This window comes from Lynx rufus, unplaced genomic scaffold (genome assembly GCF_022079265.1).
Source record: "Lynx rufus isolate CCGP_SWC_20201006 ecotype Redwood Valley unplaced genomic scaffold, mLynRuf1.p SCAF_16, whole genome shotgun sequence".
Classification (NCBI taxonomy): domain Eukaryota; kingdom Metazoa; phylum Chordata; class Mammalia; order Carnivora; family Felidae; genus Lynx; species Lynx rufus.
The window spans coordinates 9,475,826-9,503,660 of record NW_025814830.1 but is presented as its reverse complement, the minus strand read 5'-3'; the positions used below and the strand labels follow the sequence as shown (position 1 = coordinate 9,503,660).

Genomic DNA, 27,835 nt, shown 5'->3' with positions numbered 1-27,835 from the left:
TTCATTCATTTTTTATTTTCAAAGCTAGGATCACGTCCAGTTGGGTCATTGATTGGGCCAGAGCAAAATGGCGGGTGAATTTTTTAAAAGAGAGAAAATCGTCTCATTAGAGATGAAAAGACAGATACTCTCCGGGCTCCCCATTTCTGTAAATTTTGTATGGCTTGAGTTGCTGTGATAGTCACATGGAGGATGAATACAGGCATTGGTCCAGTAAGGCAGGGCTGGCCTCACCAGCTGCAATCTGTGCAATCCTGCAGTGATTTACAAGCGCCCTGCGCTGGGCGCCGGGGTGTGTCACTTCGAAGGACATGTGACTATTGAATTTGGGATTATGAGTTCGAGCCCCACGTTGGGTGCAGAGATTAATAGAAAAAAAATTTTACCTTGTGCTAGGCATCATTGTGTGCTTCTGACATCTTGAAATTCTCAATTGCTTTGACCAAGGAGCCGTGCATTTTCACTTTACATTGGGTCCTGCCAGTTTTGTAGCTGTTCTGCCCCAAAGACTGACCACAGATTGATGGGCTCCTTTGGGACAGACAGGAATGAGGCAACCGAGGGCCGCACTACATACTGTAGGCACCAGAGGGCGGCAGCACCACAGAGTAATCTGGAAAGATGGGAGGAGGAGTTTAGTGTTTGGTACTGTGTGTCCTCATAGGTCTCTAAGCGTCTCCACCCCTTCACCCTCTCCGCCCAGGTCACTGCAAGAATGTTCTCCAGCCCTAATGTACTTCAGATACGCATTCTTGACTCCACAGTCCAAGGTGGGGGCCTGGGTGATCATAATTATTCTGGTCAAATAGGAATAGCATTAAAGAGATAGAGAAACATCTACACTAGAGACAGGCATTAGGAAAATATTGCCCAGACAGGGAAGGGAAAGGGTTTGTGTGTCCTGGTGATGGGGAAGAAAGCAACTGAGTTCCCCATTTTTTCAAAGGGAAGTGAAAAATCACTAAGTAGCCTCCGAGCATGTTGGGCAGAGATGATTGGGGTTCCGTCCAGAGGAGCTGGTGCTGTTCCAGAGAGATCTCCCCTGCGTAGTGCCTGACAGAGAAGCCAGGGCTTTCCTGGGAACACTCTGAGACAGAACACACAGCACAAAGGGCTTATCAAAGGTGACCTGTAGTGGTCACCACTACAGGAAAGAACATCCGACGGGAGGGAGCCAGAACTGGTTGTGCTCATAGTGTGAATATCAGGGCTAGAATAATAATAATTGCCTTGTTTGAGCTGCAGTGGGGCTGCGTGACAAGTTCAGATGTCCCTGGGGTGGTAGGTCATCCACATCAAAATGATATCTCTGCTCTGATGGTTAAATGTCTCCTTTTGAACGATGAGGCCAAAGAGCCAGAACAATGCAGGCTGCCCATCCCCAGGGGAGCCTCAGGAGAGATGTTCCCACTGGGTGGTGGTTCCCCTCACACCCTGTCCCCTCCGTGGTCTGTCCTGAGTCAGGCTCCTTCCTCTGGGACTTCAGATTCATCACGTCCCTGCATCCCTGCCCACGTGTCCCTGGGAGGGCAGCCCCCAACAGGAAGGTGTCTCAGGCCACCAGCTGCAGGAATGCCGGGGCGCCGTGGACCCCAGAGGCAAAGACTCCTCGATAAAGGGAAGGTCAGTTCAAGGAGCCCAGGGCTGCCGAGCCCATCGTGGGTCCCTCGGCTCAGGGCTGCATGAGCGCCAAAAACTGTGGGAAGAAATCCAGTCTCTTAATGTGATTCCCAAAGGTACCCTTGACTCCAGAATGATGGCAGTCTAAAGAGCCCCATCTGGCTCTCTGGGGTAAGGATGGGTGATTTCCCAAGAAACAGTTGCTCTGGAACCATTTCCTGCGACTTTCGAGCTCCCACGTGCTCTGAGGGGATTTCCACTATGCCCTATGCTGGAGCTTATGAGTGGGAGAAAGGCATCAAGAGACATTTTTAGAATTTTGAAACATGATCTCTTCGTTTTAACCATCTCTGGACGAGAGACAGGAGACTCTCCTCCTCTCTGCTGTGCTGCTGCCGGCTACATGCTTCACCTTTAGGGCACCAGTGCGGCTGAATATCTTCAGAAAAGCCAGAGGTTTTATTTTTCTCTCTCCTTCCCTTTCTCTCTTTCTTCCTATTTTTCTTTCGCTTATCTTCTTAATACTGAGGTATAGGTAGTCTTTATTTTTTAAATGTTTATTTATTTTTGAGTGAGAGAGAGAGTGGGAGTAGGGGAGAGGCAGAGAGAGGGGGACAGAAGATGCGAAGCAGGCTCTGCGCTGCGCTGACAGCAGCGTGCCCGAGGAGGGGCTCAAACCCACGGACCAGACCGTGAGATCACGACGAGATCTGCAGTCAGATGCTCAACTGATTGGGCCACCCAGCCACCCCAAAGGCAAAGGTTTCCTTAAACGTAAGGCGAACTTCAACAGACACAGAGACAACCTGACTTAGGAGCTCCCCAACTTGCTCCTCTAAAGTGTCTGCCTCCTCATCAGTTTTCCTTGTTTTATGGATAATTTTTTAAAGTCTCATGCTAATTTTTTTAAAGTAAGCTCTATGTCGGGCTTGCCCTCATGACTGCAGATCAAGAGTCTCGTGCTCCAGGCCATCGCCATCTTCTCCCCTCCTTCCTTTTTTATGTTGAAGGCACATCTTAGGCTCTTCAGCTCTCTTGAATGTGTTGATCTGCCCCCCCTTCCACACTGCTACCTCCTCTACCCCTCTTTCCTTCCCTGCCCGGCCCTTCCCCTCCCACCTTCGCCCCTCAACTCTGGAGAGTCATTGGAGCTTTGAGCATCCTCCCCACTGTGGACTCTTGAGGGGCTCAGAGACCCCTCGAGCAACCATCTGGGGCGGAAACAGGCTGACGGGGAACAGGAAACAAAGCTCACCACCGACCCTGTGTACTTGTCACACCCTGAGCTTTTTCTTTGAAGGCAGGAAGTTCTCAAGGGCCCCAGGCTTCTTCACCCCAGTTTCTCCCTTAAAGAAATCTATCACACTTCATCTCCCGGAGACAGGAGTAGAAGGCCAACAAGGTGGTCACAATGGCAGGGGAGAAATTGAGGAAGACTAGCCAGTGGAAATTCATGAGTATTTATCCACATTTGAGAATTCCATTGGTGTGTGGATGAGATGCTGAAGACCATGATGTCTGTTTCCAGAAACGAGTTGTTGCAGAGGTTGGGCCCCCTTCAACAAGCAAAAGTGGATTTCGCTTCTGCTTACACATGCAATTCAGCGTTTGGGGTTGATTTGGCAACTCAGGGAGTTTTTATTCTACGAACATCCAGTAAAGCAGGAATTGGAAAGAATCAGGGTATCCGTGAACAGAGTCAGGGAAATAAGAGACAAGAAAATGGCCGGCAAGCTGGACAGAGGTGCAGCTTTGGGATTTGTGGAAAATCCCCTTTGGGAACCAAAACGGAAAAGTGCATCCAAAGTTGCCAGAAAAGGAAAAAGTAAAAACGAAAAAAAAAAAAAAAAGAAAAAAAGAAAAAAAGTGAACCGTGTAGTTTTGATGTCCATATATTGAAAACGTACATCATTTTTATGGTTTTCCACAAAATCAAAGATTATGTGGCAATACAAGGTTTACATGTATTCTGCAATTCATATGTAAAATGTACATTTTGAATTTATTTGTAAAGCTAAATACTTTTCCCCAGAAAGATTATGTTATCTTTATTGATTTTCCCATAGAGCACTATGAAGTTTTTAACATTGTGGTATAGTTTATATTTATAGTTTATTACCTATCTTGACAGGACTCTTATGTCCCTGTACAGGTCAACCATTTAATAAGCAACCATGAAATTTAAGTTAAATGTTCTTTGTAAACATTTGTCTATTTTCAATGAATAATGATTTCGTGAAGTATGCCATCCGAAGACTGAAGTTATAAATACACCTGTTTTTGTTATGTAATATTTAAGAAGACTTAAATGTGCACTTTTTCCTATGCAGTTACTTCATCCTTCTTTCATGATTTGGGGAATTGTTGCTTTTGTTGACATTTGAATCGTGAAATTAAGACTTTCGAGTGCTATTTTCATTCTTGGAAATTTGCTTCGATGTCCCATTTAAGGTAGAATATGTTCTCACTCACTTTAGAAAGGAAATGAGGTTGTATATTGATGGCTGAATTTTGGCAGAAGAGCCACACTCTGTGAAAAAAAGGCTGTAAAGCTTGGATAGCCGAGTGCTTATTTTTCTCTGTTGTGTAAATTTGCCTTGGAAATTAGGAAGACAGCTTTTAGAAATCACTAGGAATAGAAGTCATTAGAAATTAGAAACTCATGAGGTTTTGTTCTTGTGCATTCTGCCCATAGTTCTCCTGGTCTCATTTTTCAGGTTTTTTAAATGACATGTTTTTGACGGGATATTAAGTACATACAAGTATTTTGAAACAAATTCCTATGTTATATTATGTCACTCAAGGGGAAGAGGAATCCAGAGGAGATTATATACTGTTTATATTCTGATTTATTTTTCTGGAATATTTGATACAGAGAATTCTGTGTATTACAATTTTTAATGTCTAAGTGCTTGAGTTTCAAATATACGCTCCTAATGCTTTTCAGTCTTTGAAACCACATCATTATGTATCAGAATGCCACGTAGCATCAAGGATTTTGTTTTTGAAAAAGAGGCTGTTAAAATTTTCTGTGGGATTAATACTCCGTAAGTAAACTTGAATAAATGGATTTCTTGATTTACGGTAGAAGCTATTGGAAACGGTCTTACGTGTAACGGATCGTGTAAAGCATGTTGAACTCGTTCTGAGACACATGAAGAGGAAGTCACTGATAGACGCAGAGTCCTCTGGCTCAGATGTCAGACGATTTTTGAAATGGAAGGACACTGGGAGTTACTTCGTTCCTTTTTCACCTTCGTCTTCTGAAATTTCTAGCCGTTTTGAAAAGGTAATTTCTTCATGACAGAAATACATGTTCTTATGACCAAGTGTAAAAATAAGAAAGAAATCAATACCAACTGATAGTAAAAAACACACAACATTGACTTTACTACCATCAATCCTTAACCGGTGGATAGGTCAGTGGCGGTATATAGATTCTCAGTGTTGCACAGCACGTCTCTAGCACGAGTTCATTTTGTGACTGAAAATCTACATCCACAGCTCCGTGTTCCCTCCTCCCCACCCTGACTGGAAGCACAGTTCTCTCTGATTTGACACATTTGACTAGTTTACATTCCTCACATAAGTGGAATCTTAGGCTAGTTTTCTTTCTGTGACGTGCTTAGATCACTTAGCAGCGAGTCCAGAATGACCTTCTTGTCAAAGACTGGACAACACTGCAGTGTGGACACAAGCCCCTTTCTTCACCCACGCCTCTGTCTCTGCACCTTGGGCTGCTTCTACCTCCTGAGTCCTGGGAATTGCACAGCAATGAACGGGGATGTGCAAGTGTCTCTTCCAAACTTGCTTTCAATTCTTATGGGTATAAAATCAGAAGGGAGACTGCAACATTGTACGGTAAGTCTGTTAATTTGGAGGAAACTCCCACTCCGTTTTTGGGGGCGGGGGTGGGGGAAGGCTCTTTTGACCATCAGGAGCAGGGGCAGCAGCTCTCACAGCTGCCTGACAGGGTGCAGAGCATGTGTGAAGACGACTGGGTGGGGTCTCCAAGGGAGCAGACAGATGCCGAGGATGGCCCAGTCCCCTGTCTGCTTATTTGTTGAGGGACCTGGGATCGAGAGGGGCGAGCTGGACGCTGCTATTTCCAAGCTCTCCTTGCAACGAGGAGCCTGAAGCCCCAGTGCAGTGCAGGCTCCACATCCCCAGGTCAGCCCCAGGACCCCCGGGTTTCCCCAGAAAGGGTTGTTCCTTGCCTTTCCTCCTCCACAGGGTCTCTCCTGACCCGAGGGGGGCTGTGTGGGAACCTTCAGAGTTTCTCCACCACCACCACCACCCCACCTGAGAATGAGTCCCCTGGAACATGAGTTCTGGGGGCCCTAAACCTCCCCCTAGCTCAGACTTCAAGGCACCTGGCTCTCCTCTGGCCAAATTTGGGCAAATGCCCTGAGGCTGGTCAAGGTGCCTTCAATCAGCACCTTGTTTGAACTCCTCTCACCTTGACCTTCTGCTGGAGAGATGAGACATCCCCAAAGACCTCTTGGGACACTCACCACAGAGTTTCAGCTTTGGAAACCACCCCCACCCCATCTCCATTCAGCAATTCTCACCCAGGCTTCACAACTTCCCTTTTCCACCCTACCCCCACAACCACGAGCTCTCCTTGGTATCACTGAGATTTTTCGTACCTCCTTTTTGGGTCCTGGCCACAGACCCTGAGCCACACAAGAGAAAGAAGTCAGGCTAGGAGCGGCGCACGAAGGCTTCAGACACCCCATGTGTTGATAAGAAGTTTATTTGTCCAGTGTGCCAAATCAGAAAGAACCGAGGCTGCAAAGCAAAAGAAAAGTTCATCTGAAGTTCGAGAGATTGGCAGCTAGGAGACACAGATTCTCCAGGACCAGAAACAGCTCAGAGCTGGGAGGAGAAAGAGTTGATCAAGGGAAAACCCGAAGCTTGTTTAAGTGTTTTGGAAAGAATTATGCCTCCTTCAGCAGAAGGAAGCAAGCTAGCTTTCTTCCGAGAAGTGCTGCAGAATGTCCCATTTGTGGTTGGCACAGGCTACGATGTCACGTTGCATCTAGGTGGGGACATATACAGGACCATCTTTACAGCGGTCTCTGAGCTCCTTGTTAAAGATTCTTAACATTAGTGATTCAATTTCACAGTGAACAGTTGTGAGCGGTCTTATTTGTGAGTCTGGTATAATTTTATAATCGTAGTTTTGTAATTCCTTTTAGAATTTCTCATTTGAAACACAAGTGATGACTCACGGAGAGAGCTGAGAATACATATATGGTCCACTCAGTGTAGGTAAGCTGGTAAAGTAGTTTGCTCTCTTCCAGATGACAAGTATTTCCCCAGAGAGCCTGGAATGCACACGTATTACAGCAGCTAAAGCACAACCACTTCTGTGGGTTTAGGAAACATCTTGTCGTCTCGAAAATAATGTCGTATATTTGTAAAGAACTTTTTGACCATCAGATTGTGTACAATAGAGGCAAGACTGCTCAGGGTGTAAACAATGGTCTTCTTCAACAGAAAGTGGCACATCTTTTTTAACCAGTCCGTGAATTTTTGTTGGTCCTCAACACGTGTCATGTACAAGTTTGGTATAGACATTGTTATCTTATGCATGACAATGTTAGATATCATTTCCAGTGTGAATTCCACGACCCAAGGTTTGATATTGAACATGTTTGAGTTGGTAGAGGGCATAGGAGGTTTGCACTAGTTCGCTTCGGGCCAAAAGACCGAAGAGAGCTTAGAGAGCCAGCCTTTTATACTTTCTGGAACCAGTCACTCTCTGACGCCCCGCCCCTACACACAGGCAGGAGCCAACGAGCTTGTCCCACGTGTGCCAGCAGCCATTTGGCAGAGGCAAAAAACAAAAAAACAAGGGGATTTTTTTACAAGGGGGTTTTGGTGACCATGGTTACACTGATGGAAAGGCAGGATTTGGGGTTCTTTGTGTGAAGAGGACAAAATTCAAGGGATTTTTTTACAAGGGGGTTTTGGTGACCACGGTTACACTGATGGAAAGGCAGGATTTGGGGTTTTTTGTGTGAAGAGGACAAAATTCAACCGGTTGGCCGGTCTGCTCTTAGTGGGAGGTTTGAAAAACATGTCCTTTGTGGTCCCTGTAACCCCCCCTAGAAGGCAAGGTTCTGTCGTGGTCAAGGTTCATGACACTGCTCACCCAAGGTGGAGCAGAACAGCAATGGATTCCATCACAGTGATGCAGATTGATCATGGATGGGGTTTGGAGTGTTGTTTGTGCTTTCGTGTTCTGAGGTCTGGAGAGGAGGAAGCCCTGTCTCTCTGCTCTGGAGCTGTCTAGAACTCGTTCAACATAGAGAGTCCCATCTAGACACTTCAAGGTTGTGAGGGCAATCAACCAGAGGAGAACACTTTTTTTAGTTTCAAAGCAAGGAGAAGGCATAGGTAACTGTCGATCAGGGTTGTAGGTAAGTGTTGATCACCGAACGTGGTGGATGCGTGGCTGTTTTTCTGATCTTCAACTGGGAGGGCCACGTTGACACAGATGAAAACATTTCAGCCTCATGTAAACATTAGATTTAGCCTTCCGTCAATCTCTAAAACAGAAACCCAGATTGTTGGGTTCTGTTGCGAGATATTTTTTTCAATGTTTATTTACTTTTGAGAGAGAGAGAGAGACAGAGAGAGAGCGAGAGAGAGTGAGCCAGGGAGGGCCGGCAGAGGATGTGGGGTGGGCTCTGGGCTGATAGCAGAGAGCGCAATGTGGAGCTGAAACTCACAAACAGTGAGATCCTGACCTCAGCTCAAGTCGGACACTCACCTACAGAGCCGCCCAGGCGCCCCAGATTGTCAGGTGTTTAAATCAACAAGGCTTTCTAGATTTCAACAAAGAAACGGTGACAAAGAAAGCTGAAGTCTCCAGTGGAATGCCAGCTAGTAAACGTAGACGAAATAGTGCAGTGAGCCGTTCGGTTTCCTCCAAGATTTAACAGATGTGAACGTTTTAGAATTTGGCCTCCGGTCTCCTTTGCCAAACAAAAGGCAACAAGCTGCATCATATCGGACACCAGCGCCTTCTCCCTTGCTGTCCTCCTTTGCCAGAGGTAACGACTTGCTGGTGGGTGAGGGTCTCATCCTATGTAGGAGACTTTTTACAGCGATTTCACCCATCCTTTTCATATATGTTTGTATTCATCAATAGTCCGTAACATAGTTTCATGTTCTTATTTTACAGAAATGGGTCATAAGCTAAGTATTTTTTGCAGCAGGCTTTGAAAAGCCTCTGAAGTCCTTTTTTTACGTACCTCACTGTTGTTCTAGGAATCTCCTTCATTTCATCTGCTGGGCAGGGTCTCAGCGGAGGAAGAAAGCAGACCTGTATTCACATGCTGTTGTAGGAAAAAGTAATTTGGTAACTCTTGATGGGTTTCATTCCCAATACAATTTTTGCAGGCTTTTTGGGAGACATGTATGAGGTCAATTCTTGTCTTTCTTTTTCTTCCTTTTTTTCTTTCTTTCTTCCCTGTCTTTAATTTTTTTTTAATGTTTATTTATTTTTGAGAGAGACGGAGACAGAATGGGCGTTGTTTAGGGGCAGAGAGAGAGAGAGACACAGAATCCAAAGCAGGCTCCAGGCTCTGAGTTGTCAGCACAGTGCCCGACGCGGGGCTCAGGCTGACAAGCTGTGAGATCATGACCTGAGCCAAAGTCGGACGCTCAAGCGACTCAGCTACCCAGGCGCCCCTCTTCCCTGTCTTTAAAAAGCCACCTGGAATCCACTCTTTTGGTAGAAGACACGAGCATATGCCTCTCAGAAATGAGAGGGCAAGCTCGATGGGAAGCTCATCTAGCAGGAAGGATAGAGAATATTGGAGCAATGTAAGAAGCTTGGTGTATGTATATACAAAATGTGGTAAAATTTTTTTTCAAGCACAGATGGCAACTGTATGAATATTTGCCACATACTGGGCCAAGACTGCAAATTTTCATCAATGCACAGACATGGAAGGCTCTATAAACCCTGTGGTCGGTAGTCAGAGAACAGAATGAAAAGTATAAGCTGAAAACAACTCCCTGAATGGAAACCATGTGTTTGTAAAACTCCTGCCTAATGAGAAACTACAATGGCAGTGTCACAATATGTATAACTGACAGAAAAATACTTTACAGAGAACACACAGGATGCAACCCAGGGGAGCCTGTGGGGAAATTTTAAATGTTAAGATGCTTAAAAGCAGAAAAAAGGAGCAAAGAATAAAAAATAACCAGAAGAAAAGCATGATAGGAGTCCTAATAACCAACCTAATACGAACTTGAGTTACTATTTTCTTATGTTTATCTATTTGTTTTGAGAGAGAAAGAGAGAGCGCATGCCCAAGCAGGGCAGGGGCCGAGAAAAGGAGAGGCCAAATCCCAAGCAGGCTCCACACCGTCAGCGTCAGAGCCGGTGCTGGGCTACAACTCACAAAGTGCCAGATCATGACCTGAGCTGAGACCAAGGGTCAGACGCTCAACTGACTGAGCCCCTCAGGCACCACTTGAGTTACCATTTTGAAATTTCCATCATTTCAATGGGGAGATTTTACACATTTGTGACCTTATTCTAACCTTACGCATACTCTTGAGAGAAAGAGCGAACACATTCCCAGCTCTTACCGTGAGACTAGAATAACCTTGACCCTCAAACCAGAAAAAATACGGAAAGGAAAAATTACAGGCCAGGAGCAGCATACACAAACCTCCTACAGAAATAGGAACCACAGTCCAGCAGTGAAGGGAAAAGATCACGTGCGTGAATGTGAGGTTTAGTCCAGGAATGCAGTTAGGTTAACAGGAGAAGATCAGTGTAATTCACAGCTTTAATGGTTGAAAGAAGGAAAATTATGTGACTTTTTGAAAGATAACGTTAAAAAAAACTCTATGTAAGATTCAGCTACATTTGATGACAGAAACCCGTCAACAGAAATAAAATGAAACTTTCTGAAACTGATAAAGCGTGTGTACAAAATGGTAGAGCAAACGTAATTTTAAGGTCAGGCGGCCAGGCTCGGGTGGGCTGCCAACGCTGACTTGTAAGGGTGCGTATGGGGTCCTTGAGCGCGCCGAGCCAGACACATAAAAGAAAAGGTCTGAGAAGGAAAAGTGCAGAAACGATGTCATAATTCACATCTGAGAAGTTCTCAGAATCAGTACAGTAGTTTCCCAAGAATGCCTGATAGGAGATTCATATGTGAGGCTGAATGACATTGCTTTATAAGAGCAAGTGTCATTTAAATAATATTTATAGCAGCAACTGGAGAATAAACAAAGAGCTTTGTAAGCAAGGCCTTTATTTATTTACCACCTAAAACTTGACTGAACATGAAAGTTTGCTGTTAAGTGGCAATAACTAACAGAGGACAAATCACCAACAGAAAGGAAAGAGATACCAGGGAGTGTCAGGATCGGGAAGACTGCGCTTGGTGGAAGAGCTGTTCTCCCCAAATTATCTGGACAATTACGAACTTCCCAATAAAAACTGTCATTGTTTTCTTTCCACTGGACAAGGGAATTCTAAAATTAAAGAGCTTAACAAAGGGCCCCGAAGAAGTGTAACAAGGTGGCAACGGCCCTACTAGATAGATATCAAGATGGATCACCGAGCCACACTATAGAAAACTGGTGCTGTGGCTCCACTGGGGACCTGAATGTGGCATCGGCCACCATCCTACTCACACATCGACATTTCATAAGGGAGGTGGCCTGACAGATAAAGTGGAGGAAAGAAGGCAGTTTTTATAAATGAGTCTGAAAAATTGATCACACACACACACACACACACACACACACACAGCCTTGGGAAATTATTCTAAATTAGGTAGAGGAACACCAATGTAATGGTAAAAATATGAGTTCTATATTACACTTAATGTCTCTTTAGAAAGGATACTATACGAAAGAGATGTGCAGCACACATAGTTGGCAAAGCATGCCATCCACAATATATAAAGATCCTTGCAATAAAGAAAAACAAACCAATAGAAAAGCTTGTAGATGTCACCCAGAGAAGTTGGGTGGTGCCATAGCAGACGTGAACGGGGAGGAACATTCATAGTGGCAGTGTTTGTATAACATATGAGCAAAAGCAAAACATCCCAAATGTTCACCAGTTACCACATTTCTTTCAGTGAAAGAAAATGTGATAAGTTCTTACGATGGGAGATGCGGAGACCATCGCCATCCAGGCACACCTGTGGGAGTGAATCCTGGGAATTTTTCCTGAACAAAGCAAGTGGCATGAAATTCAGTGTAATTTCATTTTTGTGAAGGTCAACAACGCTCAATATGAAATGTATGGCTTTTAAGGTTACAGCATGTTGTTGAAAAAGAAGACGTGTAAGGGTAGGGGAATATTTTGCAGAATATGGCGGGGGGTGGGTTGGGCTGGCAGGGGGACTGGTGACAGCATCCATGGTGTGTGAGGTGCTGCTTCTCTTCTTCCTTGAGCTGGGTAAAGACTCATAGGGAGTTCTGTGGGGGGGGGTGGAGTTTAAAAAAACTTTTAAAATGTTTATTTATTTTTGAGAGAGAGAGGAAGCAGAGTGTGAGCAAGGGCAGGGAGGGGCAGAGAGAAAAGAGGGAGACACAGAACTCGAAGCAGGCTCCAGGCTCTGAGCTGACAGCACAGAGCCCGACACGGGGCTCAAACTCACGAACCGTGAGATCATGACCTCAGCCGAAGTCAGACGCTCAGCCAACTGAGCCACCCAGGTGCCCCTGGAGTTTTTAAAAAAAATAATTGTTGCTTTCATTCCCTGCACAGATGATATAAGCAATTATTTTGGGTATATCCAATAGTCAATATGAAAACAAGAAAAAGGGGTGCCTGAGTGCCTAAGTCAGTTAAGCATCCTACTTTGTCTCGGGTCATGATCTCATGGTTGATGAGTTCAAGTCCCGCATTGGGCTCTCTGCTGACAGTGTGGATGGAGCCTGCTTCAGAATCTCTCTAGCTCCCTCCTTCCTCCTCTATCTCTGTCAGTCCCTCTCTCTCTCTTTCAAAATAAAGAAAGAAACTAAAAAAAAATAAATCCTACTTGATCATGATAATTTTTTGTCTATTTGTTTCCTGTTATTGTTAACTCTGCATTTGGTTTACTAACATTTACTTTGATTTTTTTATGTGAGTTTTTATAAAGTTTATTTTATTTTTGAGATAGATAGAGAGCAAGCAGCAGAGGGACAGAGAGAAAGGGAGAGAAAGAATCCCAAGCAGGCTCTGTGCTATCAGCACAGAAAAGACTAGAGAGTACCCGATGCAAGGCTCCAACTCATGGACTGTGAGATCATGACCTGAGCCGAAAGCAAGAGCTGGACCCTAAAGTGACAGAGACACACAGGCACCCATTGTCTGCGTATTTGTAGGTGAAATTGGCCCATGGTTTTCTTATCTGGTTTTGGTATGAAGCTATTCAAGTAGCCTCACGTACTGGACTAGGAAGTATTCTTCTTGTAAAACTTTTTATTCTTGGAGGAGTCTGTTGAAGGTTATCTTTAACTTGAAGATTTGTTAACTCTCACCCATAAAGACCATCAGGGCCTGGTACTGTTTTTTTGACCGAGGGAAATCAGCGGCTCACGTTTTAATTTTTTAATGGTTATTGCTCTATTCATATTAAGACTTTTGTTTTGAGGTAAGTTTTGGTGATTGACATTTATTTTGATAATTGTTCATTTAATCCATATGTGAAAATACATTGGCATAGTTTTTGTGGTAGTCTCTGATAAATTTTACAATCTCTCTTGTATCTTCCTGAGAAGTCCTTAAAGATTTTTACCAACGTACCAATTGATCCCTTTCTCTCTGTGTCTGTTTCTGTCTTTCTATCCGAACACCATGGTTTCGTGGGAACTGTACGAGGTGGAGGGAAACTCGCAGCAAAGATTCTCTCCTGGACCAGACTTTAGTCAGGCTGTCTCAGCCATTTGCTTAAGGAGGTCTGACTTGGGCTTCAGGTCCAGTTTGAGCAAGAAACCTGTGAAGGCCATTGAGCCATAATCCTCCCCCCGTGATATCTGAGCACCCTCCTTTTCTGACCAAATTCTCACCCCAGCAGCATCTGCTAGGTAGTACATGATCACTCCCGCTATCTTCAGTAAGAACCTTGTTAGGTCTTCTTGGCAAGAATTACTCTACCTTCTTGGTAAATTTCCACCGCTGACTGCCCCACCCTGCTCCTTGGCTATAAGTCCCATTTAGTCTTGTTGATTTGGAGTTGAGTCCAATCTGTCCCTCCTACTGCAAAGCCATTGTAGCAATCGGCCTCAATAAAGTGTGCCTCAACATGAGTAATGACTATCAGAATAGGTTTTCATTAACACATGGAAACACGTGATTACAGTATGGTTGATGAGGGCTAGATGAAAGTACATAACAGGGGCTGTGGGGTTACAAGGGAATTGATAAGGGGCTTGTAAAGTTTCAAGACTTTGGAAAATAGTAAGACAAGTGACGAGATGGTGTTCAGAATGAAACAAAAGACTAGAGAAATAACAAATGGGGGAGACTGAGAGAAATGAGCCCACCTTTATGGGCAGGGCAAGGAAGGACCCCTTAGAGCAAGTGTCCAGGAGAGCTTAGCTGTCTGATGGGTATTTCAGTATTTTACGTCCAAAATGAAGCTCCTGAGTGTTTCTCTTTCCCTCACGTTTTCCCTGAAATACTACCTCCCCCAATATCATAAAATGGTGCCATTGCCCTCTGTGTGTTGAACAAGTCAAAATCTTGATAAGGAGCAGTGAGGACCTTGCATTGTGGATGCACTTTTCAAGTGTGTTTGGGGATATGCGGTGCTGGAGATGGATGCCTTTCCAGCACTTTCTAGCATGTGGCCTGTGAGGTTTGTCCTGGAGTTCTGATGGCTGGACTCAGGAAACCCGTCAGTGGGGATACTTTCAAGGAAAGCAAGACTGTAAGAAAAGTGTAAAAATAATGATAATTTACATAAAAAATAAGAGTTCTGGCTGAAGAAGTACAGTGGATGTTCCTCATAATCTTCAGTGTTGGAGAAATAGGACAATTCATACATTCTTTCAGTGTTGAAATGAATTAGTTGACAGGAAAATCCAAACCTTTAAACTTTGGGGGCGCCTGGGCGGCTCAGTCGGTTGGGCGTCAGACTTCAGCTCGGGTCACGATCGATCTCGCGGTCCGTGAGTTCGAGCCCCGCGTCGGCTCTGGGCTGATGGCTCAGAGCCTGGAGCCTGCGTCCGATTCTGTGTCTCCCTCTCTCTCTGCCCCTCCCCCGTTCATGCTCTGTCTCTCTCTGTCTCAAAAATAAACATTAAAAAAAATTAAAAAAATAAATAAATAAACTTTGTTTCAGGTGAGACAAGCTGAGTGTCATCGTCAGAAAGAAGGCAGCTGACAGTTCACTTCCAATGTGACTCTTTTCTCCAGATGATACTTCCGTGTGACCCAAGCCAGTGCGGTCCCCAGAAACCCAGAGTGAATTCCATATTATCTGATAGAACGTGTTACACTTGGACTCAGAGACTCAGGTGGGTACCTGTAGGTCCATGTGTTGGATCTGGACCCAATGAGTTTTCTGGTTTGCTGGTCACCAGAGATACCCGAGGATGTTCCTTATGCCCCAGCATTGGCCTGTTCCCTTTCCCTTTCTGTCAGCACAGGACCCCCATGGGGACCCTGAAGGTTCCTAGAACATGGTTGGTCACGGGTCTCTGAGGATGAGCTACCATGGACGCCGTGAGACAGAACCTGCGTGCTGGCAGGTGCACACTCCCAGGCTCTCACAGATCACCCCGGACATATGTCAACATCTATGTTCTTATTCGTGGTCGTGTGAGGACACCTGGTGTCTGAGGGGAGAAGGGAGGATTAGGCTTTTGAGTAATGGTGTGTTTGCTTCTGCCAGTACCCTGCTGATGGTGGATTTTTATTTGTGTTTTTGTTTGTTTTTTAGTATATTCAAGCATGAGGAATTGGAAACAAAAGATAATCAGGAGAAAATGTAGTTTGGATTATTTTATTCTACTCAGACCCATAAAGTAGAGACATGCAAGAAATATCAGTTGAACACAGGAAACAAAGACGAGGGAAGGATGCAAGTGGTTAATAGTGACCTGACCGGTGACTCTGACTCCTTAGCTTCAATGGATAGCACCGTGCTGGCCACCAGCAGGGCGGCCAGGAAACAGCGTCCCAGGCTGTGGCTCAGGAAGGGGCTGTTGCAGGTGGGACCTCGCTCCGGTCCGTGTGCTCTGTCAGCTGTCCCACTGCCCACTCAACTCCATCCCCACCTAGTCTGGAGACCTCCCAGCCCAGGAGAACACCGTGCGGATCGTGTCCTGCTGGACGGACTGATCCTCTCCTCCCACTCCCCTCTGGCCTCTCACAGAAGCTGGGATCCAGCTGAACCAGTGCTCCCCGGCCCCTCTTGGCCACCTTAACTGCACATGTAATTCAAACGTTCACTTCTGGTCTTCACACAGGCTCAGCCTGCACACATCTCCTTCTTCTATTAAAGGTCTTTCCCTACACCTGGCTACTGAAGCAAGAATCATGAGAGTCACTATTGAATTCTTCTGCTCCTCCCTGTGCTTTGTGGAACCTGTTAGCAAAGCCTCCATAGGCCCCCCAACCTGCCCCAATGTTCCTCCTATTTCTCTACCACCTTCTTTTTTTTTTTTTTTTAAATTTTTTTTTTCAACGTTTATTTATCTTGGGACAGAGAGAGACAGAGCATGAACGGGGGAGGGGCAGAGAGAGAGGGAGACACAGAATCGGAAGCAGGCTCCAGGCTCTGAGCCATCAGCCCAGAGCCCGACGCGGGGCTCGAACTCACTGACCGCGAGATCGTGACCTGGCTGAAGTCGGACGCTTAACCGACTGCGCCACCCAGGCGCCCCTCTACCACCTTCTTGTCCACACTGACCGTGAGTCCACATCGTCATTTCCTACATGGACGTGACCGATTCTAACCAGTCTTCCTAGGGGATTAAGTTCCTACTGTAGCTGTAACAAATTACCACAAAATTAGTGGCTTAAAACAACACAATTTGTTAATCTTAGTGGGCTTTTAAAATTTATTTATTTATTTATTTATTTATTTATTTATTTATTTATTTAGAGAGGGGAAAGGGCAGAGACAGAGAGAGAATCCCAAGCAGGCTCCACACTGTCAGCACAAAGCCCAAACCAGGGCTTGAACCCACGAACCGTGAGATCATGACCTGAGCCGAAACCAAGAGTCGGAAGCTTAACTGACTGAGCCACACTGTGAACAAATCTAAAGAGTATTTGAGGGTTGGGCGTTGTGGCAATGTAAACACTTGCATTGGTCAGGAGATGGAAATGGTCAGCAGGAGTTCAGGCAGGCGCGTGAGTGCCCTCTAGTGGATGGTTCCTGCTGCTGGAAGAGCAAACAGGGCCCTGGACAGGAGACAGGAGGGCTCAGCTTGGACAAAGGGCACATTCAGGTCCAGAAGGAGGCATATTTAGAGGGGAAGAACTTATGGCTGCCCGTGGCTCAGCAGCTGGAATACTGGTTTTTGCCAAGGGTGTAACCACAAATCAGGACACCACTGGGTTATACTGCCAGGTTGGCTGAGGGAAATTCTGTAGACATTGGGATGCAAAAACATACATGACCGCAAATCGACATGTGATGTCATTAGACACGTCCTCTGATGTTCTCAGCATCCTGAGAGGCATCTTAGCCATGAATGCAAAGTCATACTATGGATTTGGAAGAAATATTAAGAAGAAAATTATATCATAGGAGCTTCTCTCAGAATCATACAGCTTGGCATCACTCCTTAAGGATGAATTTACACCCCCCAAAATGGACTTAGTTGGGGACTGGCTGGTGTTGGGGTTTCATTCTCAGCACCTGTGGGCTGACACCCTGCCCTCTAACCCTGTGCCCCTCTCTGAACCACAAGAGTCTCTGATGCTCCATCATTAAGGGGTGAGTTCCTTTTGGTGTCCTCAGCATTCACCTGTCCACCTCCACACTCTGCAGGCGGAGATGGGCCGGACTATCCCTGCACAGGCTCGGGCCGCTGGTTGGCACGTATGGGGGCAGAGCCAGGCACCTCCTTGTGGCTAAATCCCAACCACCACCAGAGCCCTGAGCTCCTGGTCTCTGGCTGGGTCCAAGGATATCGCGAAGTTCTGGAAATTGAATCCCTCCCAGAAGACGAGAACCCAGCAGTCAGCTCTCACTGGCAGTTCCTTGGAGCTCCAGAGCACAGCTCACACTGGTTCTGCCCTGATCCCATGACGACCCGCCAAGATGTGGCCAGATGGGACACACCAGTCCCAGCACATGGGGGTCACTTTGGCTCGGAAGTGCTTTCCCATGAGGCTGCTTGATGCTATAACGGGGCCCTTCTCTCTAACACAAAGAAGGTTACATGAGGTGCAGGGTTTGATTGGCTGGGGGCCTCTGAGAGGGCCCAGATCCCTGTGCTTTGGAGGCTGTGCTGGGCAATGGGAAGACAGAAGACAAGGTTTGTCAAGGTACCAGCCGGGAGAGCAGCAAGCAGAGCCAGGGTGCAATCCATCCATGACTAAGTCCCTTGTGAGAAATGGGGCAGTCCTGTCCTTATGCCCAGTGGCTACTCTGAATAGACACTACTTCATCAATAGTGTCTTAGAGGATGAGATGGCAGCCAGGCCAGATATCCAGGCAACCCCATCTGTGCCAGATGACATGCGTCAATAGACATGTGTGAAATGGATAAGAGAAACCACACCATAAAGCATGTCACCCCCACATGACACCTGGGGGTCAGAACCTGTCCCCTGTAGACACAGGGGCACTGGTATCTTCATGGGAGGAGGCCAACAAGTACCCGAGGCTGTCCCAGGGACAAGCCTTCACTCCTCATAGATTGAGGAGTGATGACAGAGACCTCCTAACAGTGAGCATCTGACACCATTCACTCACAGAAAACAGACATCCCCCACTCCATCTCTACCTTGTGAGCCACTTTACCTATCCCTGGAGATCCTGGGCAGCCTGTGTCCTCATCTTCTCTCAGAGACCTGACCTCAGGTGGAGTTACCACCAGGGGAAGTCAGAGCCCCTCTCGGAACTCAAGGAAGTCAGGAGGTGACTCCTCCTCCCTAGGGTCTCTGATCTGTGGGGATACGTGGCTATGGTCTGCTGAAGACATCTTACCACCCCAAGGAGTCCTGAGAAGTGAGAGGAACTTGCCGTGCAGGATGGGACAGGAGAACCTAGGATCTGAATTTGCTTCCATCTCAGAGGGGCTGAGGCTCCCACAGAGGCCTCCCCTTCCCTAGCAGAGGGACCCTCGGGACTCCCTGGATGAGTCTCCAGGTGGAGCTGCTCTAGCTCCTGGGTCCTATGGGGAGCCTAAAGCAAAGACAGGGACATAGGTGACTTGAATGCAACAGGCCCCAGTGCTGTGATGGGGGAAACAGGGAATTCTGAGGTGTATTCTCCCCAAAGCCCCAAGAGACTCTTCACTGGCCCTTCCTTTGGAACTCTGGGAACAGAGACCACCATCAGAGGCAACATATCCCCTTGGATGGATGGTTCTCCTGACATTGGATCAGGAATCTTCTGGACAACAACTGTCCTCTCCCTGAGTTTACCCTGCACTAGGATGGACTCAGGAAGCCTGGGACCCACAGGGACCAGGACCTGGGCTGACCAGCCCCTCAGCCTGGAGGTCAGAGCCCACCTCTGCCCAGGGCTCAGGGCCCACACATCCTTTGGAGCCTGGTTAGCATCTCTGGTGCAGCCCCCAGCATAGCCTCCAGGGGGCAACATTGGGACACGAAGACAACACAGAGGAAATTAACACATGAAGTTGGTTTTAGCTAAGAAGGTGGAAAAGGAGTTTCACTTCTATCCCCGTTCCAACAGATACTTATGGGGTCCCTACCATGTGCCTGTTCTGTCTTGTCAGCTCCTTCCCGAGGCCTCTAAGGACTCTATTGTCAAGTGTCCCTGTGCAGCTCCCCACTCCCTGCCTTGTGCCATCCATGGGGAAAGGCCAGTGACTACAGGAAAGTCAGCCAGGCAGGGAACAGAGGCTGCTCAGGATGGTCAGAAGCCTAAACGATATTCTACTGTGTTTGTCTTAATTCATTGATGGCATTTGGGTTGTTTCCATATTTTGGCTATTGTGAACAATACTCTTTGAACATGGGTGTACACATATTTCTTTCAGTTCCTGCTTTCACTTCTTTTGTGTATATACCCAGAAGTGGAATTACTGGATCATATGGTATTTTTATGTAAAGTTTTTTTCTGAAAATCACCACCATGGCTACACTATTTTACTGTCCTGTCAAAAACACACCAGGCTCCAATTTCTCCACATCCACTCCAGCATTTGTTGCTTTCTGGGCTTTTTTGAAAACAGCCATTCTAATTGGTGCGAGGGAGTACCTAATTGTATTTTAAATTTTTTTGTTTATTTACTTATTTTGAGAGAGAGAGAATGAATGAGCAGGGGAGGGGCAGAGAAAGAGGGAGAGAGGGAGAATCCCAAGCAGGCTCCGCACTGTCAGCACAGAGCCCGATGTGGGGCTTGAATTCATGAACTGCAAAGTCATGACCTGAGTCAAAACCAAGAGTCAGACACTTAACCTACTGAGACACCCAGGAGCCCCTCATTGTAGTTTTGATTTGCATCTCCCTCACAACTGGTGATGTGGAGCTGCTTTTTATGTGGTTATTGGCCATCGGTATACCTTCTTTGGAGACATGTCTATCCAAGAGCTTTGCCCATTTTAAAATCAGGTTTAAATTTGGTTTTGTTGTTGTCGAGTTGTAGGAGTTCTTTGTATATTCTGGTCATTAACCCCTTATCTGATATATGATATGCAAGTTATTTCCTCTCATTCTGTTACTGGTGGGAGATTCTGTGACATGAGAATGGATATCTAATTCTTGGCTCCCTACAAAAGGTTTATGTGAGGAGGACCCCGCTCGAATAAAGGCAGCCAGAAGCAAAGTAGCAAGCACAAAGCAGTTTATTAAGGACAATACACTCTCAAGATGGGAGAGTAGGCAGGCCCAGAGTTAGCAACTGCCCGAGGCTTAGGGGTGTCCCTTTATGTTTGCATAGGTGGGGAGGAGGAGTTTTTGACTCTACAAGGTTCTTGCCAAAATTGTTATGGCTGTCTTCCCCCATAGTGTGTGTGTGGGGGGCGCAATGTAAATATATTATAATGAAGTTACAGTTTATTATAGGACACAGGCTGGAAGGGGGAACATATGCTCTGCACCTGCTGTTCCTGGTCTCATAGCCCAGGAAGGTGGGAAACCATGAAACCACTGTTTACCACCACCCTTGCCTCCAGCTCATATCCAGCTAACCACCTACTCTATCGTTCCATAGGTTGCCTTTCACTCTGTTGATTGTGTCCCTTGATGAATAGGGGTTTTTTTTTTTATGTTGATGAAATCCGGTATATCTGTTTTTCCTTTTTTTTGTTTGTGTTCTTAGTGTTCTATTCAAGAAATCACTGCCAAATCCAATGTCATGAAGACACTCTCTTATATTTTCTATGAGTTTTATAGTTTCAGGTCTTACCTTTAGGATTTGATCCATTTTGAGTTAATTTTTGCAGGTGGCATAAGGCAGTGATCCACTTTCATTCTTTTGCATCTATATACCCAGTTTTCTTTTTTTTAAGTTTGTTTGTTTGTTTGTTTGTTTATGAAATTTATTGTCAAATTGGTTTCCATACAACACCCAGTGCTTATCCCAACAGGTGCCCTCCTCAATACCCATCACCCACTTTCCCCTCCCTCCAACCCCCCATCAACCCTCAGTTTATTTTCAGTTTTTAAGAGTCTCTTATGGTTTGGCTTCCTCCCTCTCTAACTTTTTTTTTTCTTCCCTTTCCCTCCCCCATGGTCTTCTGTTAAGTTTCTCAGGATCCACATAAGAGTGAAAACATATGGTATGTGTCTTTCTCTACCTGACTTATTTCACTCAGCATAACACTCTCCAGTTCTACCCATGTTGCTACAAAAGGCCATATTTCATTCTTTCTCATTGCCAAGTAGTATTCCATTGTATATATAAACCACAATTTCTTTATCCATTCATCAGTTGATGGACATTTAGGCTCTTTCCATAATTTGGCTATTGTTAAAGCTGCTGCTATAAATATTGGGGTACAAGTGCCCCTATGCATCAGCACTCCTATATGCCTATATCCCAGCACTCCTATATTCCTAGCAGTGTTATTGCTGGGTCATAGGGTAGATCTATTTTTAATTTTTTGAGGAACCTTCACCCTGTTTTCCAGAGTGGCTGCACCAGTTTGCATTCCCACCAAGAGTGCAAGAGGGTTCCCGTTTCTCCACATCCTCTCCAGCATCTATAGTCTCCTGATTTGTTCATTTTAGCCATTCTCACTGGCATGAGGTGATATCTCAGTGTGGTTTTGATTTGTATTTCCCTGATGAGGAGTGATGTTGAGCATCTTTTCATGTGCCTGTTGGCCATCTGGATGTCTTCTTTAGAGAAGTGTCTATTCGTGTCTTCTGCCCATTTCTTCACTGGATTATTTGTTTTTCAGGTGTGGAGTTTGGGGAGTTCTTTATAGATTTTGGATGGTAGCCCTTTGTCTGATATGTCATTTGCAAATATCTTTTCCCATTCTGTCGTTTGCCTTTTAGTTTTGTTGATACCCAGTTTCCTAACACCATTTGTTGACAAGATTGTCCTTTCTCCATTAAATGGTCTTGGCACCCTTGTCTAAAGTCTTTTGATCAAATAATTGGGGCGTTTTTCCTGGGCTCTCTATTGTATTCCATGGTATCTATATGTCTGTATATATATAGTTTGGGGTAACATTGACATCATATAAAGCTTTTCAATCCATAAACCTGGATATCTTTCCATTTATTGGTGTCTTCTTTAATTTCTTTCTGAATATCTGGTGGTTTTCAGTGTATACATCTTTCACTTCCTTGGTTAAGTTTATTTCTAAACATTTGATTCTTTTTGATGCTATTATAAATAGAATAAGCTCCATCCCCTCTCTCCACACCATTGTCACCTCAGTGTCCTCAGGGAAGCCTGGGAACAGGACCTGGGTCCACAGAATACACAGGATCAAAGAAAGGGGAGAGGGAGGTTGAAGGAAAGAGGCTCCATGCAGTCCATCTGGGCCCTAGAGGTTTTCTCTCCCAAAGGCATGTCTTGGAGACACTGTCCAAAAGGAGGTAACTTTGTTCTGTCTGCCCTGCTCACACCACTCTCTATGTCCTTCTCCAGCCCTGGCATGGATGAACCCCTCTATGATGTTAAGTTTGGAGGAGCCAAGTCCCTTGGACATGTGTCTTATCTCCAGGACTGGGAAAGGGGGACTGAGGCTCTGGTTCCACCAAGTGTTACAGGAGGTGCTAACACTGGGCTGTCATGGCTACTGCCACATGTTCATCTGCCAAGAGTCCATCCTAGCCACCCTTGGAGACCCTGGGCATGCAGGAGCAGTGCACCCTGGGTAAAGTCTGTGCCCTGGGGAGCTGATTCTCTGTGCGTGGGAGACTGGGCCACACTGCTCTGCCTGGATGTTTTAAATATTTGGCACTTCGCTAAAAATATACTTCTGGCAAAACTTATGGGATCCAGGGGCACCTGAGTGGCTCAGTTGGTTAAGCATCTGACTCTTGGATTCAGCTCAGGTCATGATCTCATGGTTTCGTGAGCTTGAGCCCCACATCAGCTCAGCTCTAACAGTGTGGAACCTGCTTGGGATTTTCTCTCTCCCCTCTCTCTCTGCCCCCCTTCTGCTTGCACTCTCTATCTCTCAAAATAAATAAACTTAAAAAAATTTTTTTTAACTTATGGGATCCAACTAAAGTGGTGCTCCCAAGGGAATTCATTACCTTAAATGCTGATACTAGAAAAGGTTGATTTAAAATGAGTTAATCATCCAACTTAACAAGTTGGAGAAAAACAAAGGGACAAAGGAAAGTGATCATAAACTTAAGAGGAAAAAATAATAAGCTAGAAGACAAATACAGAATCAAGAAGATCCACACATCCCAAATTCAAAACCCCATTATTCAAAACTCCTTTCTTGGGGCGCCTGGGTGGCGCAGTCGGTTAAGCGTCCGACTTCAGCCAGGTCACGATCTCGCAGTCCGTGAGTTCGAGCCCCGCGTCGGGCTCTGGGCTGATGGCTCAGAGCCTGGAGCCTGTTTCTGATTCTGTGTCTCCCTCTCTCTCTGCCCCTCCCCTGTTCATGCTCTGTCTCTCTCTGTCGCAAAAATAAATAAATGTTGAAAAAAAAATTTACAAAACTCCTTTCTTGAAAGGGTTCATAAATTTTTAACACCTCTGAAAAAATTCATCAGCAAAACAACAGAGGAAGCACAAATAAGCTACATTAGTGTGGGAACAAGTGGACCTAACTAAAGTTGGGGCAGAGACTGAAAGTTCTAAAAAAATCTTCGTGGCAATAAAGCTCACAATGCAGACAAAATGGACAACATTCCTAGAAAATTAGCAATAACATAAACTAACTCAGCAAGAAACAGGAAATCTGACTTGTAGTATAACTATAAAGGAAATTTAATTAAGAGTTAAAGTGTCTTTACACACACATACACATTTGTGCACACACAGATATATGTGCCACATTTGTGTGCACTCAAAAAACACAAATGGCTTTAAAATGAATATGAATATCTGTATGGAGAAAAAAATAGGAACCTAGACCCTAACTCACACAATACAATCTTCTGGAAACAGATTAAATTTTATCAAAGTTACAATTTCTGGTCTTCAAAACACACCCAATTCTCTCTCCCTCTGTCTTTCATGCATATACAAGTTATGTGCATGTGTGTGCATGTGCGCGTATCTATATGATGAAGAAGCCATGTCCAAAGTGCATTATAAAATCCTACAAAAGCAATATAAAAAGGCTGACAATCCAAAATTTTTTAAGATGGCTAATAACTCTCTAAAAGACAGTGAATAGTATGAACATGTGAAAATGGCCAACAAGCATATAAAAAGCTGCATTATGAAATATGTCAGTCACATGAGAAGAGCTGAAATTAAAAGGACTGACAATATCAACAGTTGGAACATCTGAACATGTAATGTTACTGTTGGGGATAAAGATTTGTTCAGGGGCGCTCGGGTGGCTCAGTCAGCTGAGGGTCTGACACTTGATTTTGGTTCGGGTCATGATCTCACGGTTCATGAGATTGGGCCCTGCGTTGGGCTCTGTGGTGACAGTACAGAGTCTGCTTGGGATTCTTTCTCCCTCTCTCCTTATCCCTCCCTCTCCCTCTCCCTCTCTCTCTCTCAAAATAAATAAATAAATAAACAAACATTTTTTAAAGATTTGTTCAATAATCTGGCAGAAGAATCTAAAATTCTCATGTATTTCAGGAGATGCTCCAGCAAATACAATGGTATATATCCCCAAGGAAATGAGTTAGACACATCACAACACCCATGCATAAGGGTATTCATACCAGTATTATTCGGAAGAGCCACAAAGTCGAACAATCCAAATGTCCAACACCACAACAGGCAAATGTTGTGGTATATTCAAACAAGAGTATTGAGCAATATGACAAAGGAATGAATTAGGGTTGCCCAGAATCCCAACACAGACTTGAAGGAAAGTAGCCAAATGCAGAAGGAAACATAACGATTCTACTTATGTAAAGTTCCCAAAGAGGCAAAACCAGTCTCTGGTGGTAGAGATCAGAATGGGGGTGATGGTGGGGCTCCTAGTGGCTGCAAGGGGCATGAGAGTGTTTTCTGGTGTGGGGAAACGTTCTCTACCTTGATCTGGGCAATGGCTTCATAGGCACACGTGTGCAGAAAATTATTGCAGTGATCATGTTACTTTACAAAAAAATGAAGTGTACAATCTCTCCAGGCCATACAAAAAAGCAATCCACATATCAATCCACAAAACAATTAACGACCAGTTTATTTCAACCTTAAACAATTCTTTCAGAGAACAGGACAAATGAATACTCATTAGCTCATTTTATGTGGCACAATAACCTTCATGTCAAAACCAGACCAGGAAACAAAGAAGAAGTAACAGGTAGGCCTTTCTCGTGACCAGAGATGAAAAATCCCTGAAACAAAATGCTACCAAAATGGATCAGGAATTACCAAGCTGAATTTCTTTCCCAAAATGCAAGGTTGATTAGTATTCAAAATCAATCATTGCCTTTAAGCACATTAACACATGAACTAGAGAATAATTCTTAATGACGAGAAGAGAAGCCAAGTGGCCTTTGATGACGCTTCATGTCCACTCAGATTTGGATGGTACGGAAACCAAGGGAAAACTTCTCCTCGACCTGATGAAGGTGCCTACAACCTGCAGCAAGGATCGCAGTTACTGGACGGTCACTACAGACATCAGTTTCATCAGGAGTGGCGCAAGGTGTTCTGTGTTCACCACCCGAACTTCAAGCCCCTGGGCTTCAACCCTCCTCAGAGGCTCTCCCCTGGCCACACCTAGGGGCAGAGCCCTGCTTGGGTCAGACCTCCTGAAGACAGCTGGGCCTGAGGGAGGGCAGCTCCCCTGGCCCAGAGAACCAGACTCACGGCTCCGACCTCAGACCACAGATGGCCTGCGACACTTAGCAGGTTTCCTAAATGCACCAGCGGGAAGGGGACCAGAAGCAGACACTCTTCCTGTAGCTGATCAGGAGAGAGGAAGGACAACATGCCAGGCCTCCTATGGTGTGACTCTGAACTGCCCCAGGTCTCTCCTCCCACAGCCCGTTAGCCTCAGCAAGCATACAGCTGAGCCCAAGATGAATGAGGGATTGGGGGCACATGCCCCTCTTCCAGGGGGGAGGAGCTGCAAGGTCACAAAGGGTATGGGTGTATAATCCTACTACTGGGAGGGCAAGGACACTTAAGAAGGGTGATCCAGGGGTGCCTGGGTGGCTCAATCACTTAAGTCTCCGACTTCAGCTCAGGTCATGGTCTCCTGGTTCGTGGGTTCAAGCCCTGCATCAGCTCCTACGCTGAAAGCACAGAGCCTGCTTAAGATTCTCTGTCTCCCTCTCTCTCTGCCCTTCCCTTGTCACACATACACACACACTCTCTCTCTCAAAAATAAATAAACATTAAAAAAAAAAAAGGAGTGATCCAGTCCTTCAGGGTCATGGACTTACAGTCATTTTCCCCAGTGCCAACAGGTAGGGTGGGGGCATCTTGTTCCTGCACATCTAGCCTAAGCTGCCTGCTAGGTGTGGAACCATCCCCTCCCCAAGACTTAGGCCCTAGGACTGCTTCTGGGTCGCCAGTCCATACCCCCCCACAATCCTCCAATGTAAGATTCCTCCCCGGGACCCAGATATCTGTCCCAGGAGCTTCACCCTGGGCAAATCTAAAGAGTTATTTGAAAGCTGGGGGTTCTGGCAGGAAATACACTTGTATTTGTCTCAAGTGGAAAAGCTCCCCACAGGCTCAAGGAAGAGTGTGGGTGCCCTCTAGTGGACTGTCCCTGCTAGAAGAAGAGCAAACAGACACGAACACACATTTCTCCAAAGACGACATACAGATGGCCAACAGGCACATGAAAAGATGTTCAACATCACTGACCATCAGGGAAATACAGATAAAAACCACAATGTGATATCCCCTCACACCTGTCAGAATGGCTGAAGTCAACAACACAAGTGTTGGCGAGGATGTGGAGAAAAAGGAACCCTCATGCACAGTTGGTAGGAATGCAGACTGGTGCAGCCACTGTAGAAAACAACATGGAGGTTCCTCAAAAAATTAAAAATAGAACTGCAATGTGATCCAGTAATTCCACTACTGGGTATTTACCCAAAGAATACAAAAACGCGAACTTGAAGGAATGTATGTACTCCCATGTTTATTGCAGCATTATTTACGATAGCCAAATTGTGGAAGTATCCCAAATGTCTATCAGCAAATGAATGGATAAAGAAAATGTGGTCAATGTATACAGTGAAATATTAATCAGTCACAGAAAGGAATGAAATCATGCCATTTGCAACAACATGGATGGATATAGAGAATACTGTGCTAAGCCAAATAAGCCAGTCAGAGAAAGACAAACAACCATATGATTTCATTCATATGTGGAATTTTTTTTTCAACGTTTATTTATTTTTGGGACAGAGAGAGACAGAGCATGAACGGGCGAGGGGCAGAGAGAGAGGGAGACACAGAATCGGAAACAGGCTCCAGGCTCTGAGCCATCAGCCCAGAGCCTGACGCG

The 27,835-nt window shown here is 45.4% G+C and overlaps 1 pseudogene; it reads left to right on the top strand.

Moving 5' to 3' along the window:
- The first annotated feature begins 192 nt into the window (after window positions 1–192).
- On the top strand, window positions 193–16,142 carry LOC124511732 (uncharacterized; annotated as a pseudogene).
- The last annotated feature ends 11,693 nt before the right edge of the window (window positions 16,143–27,835 follow it).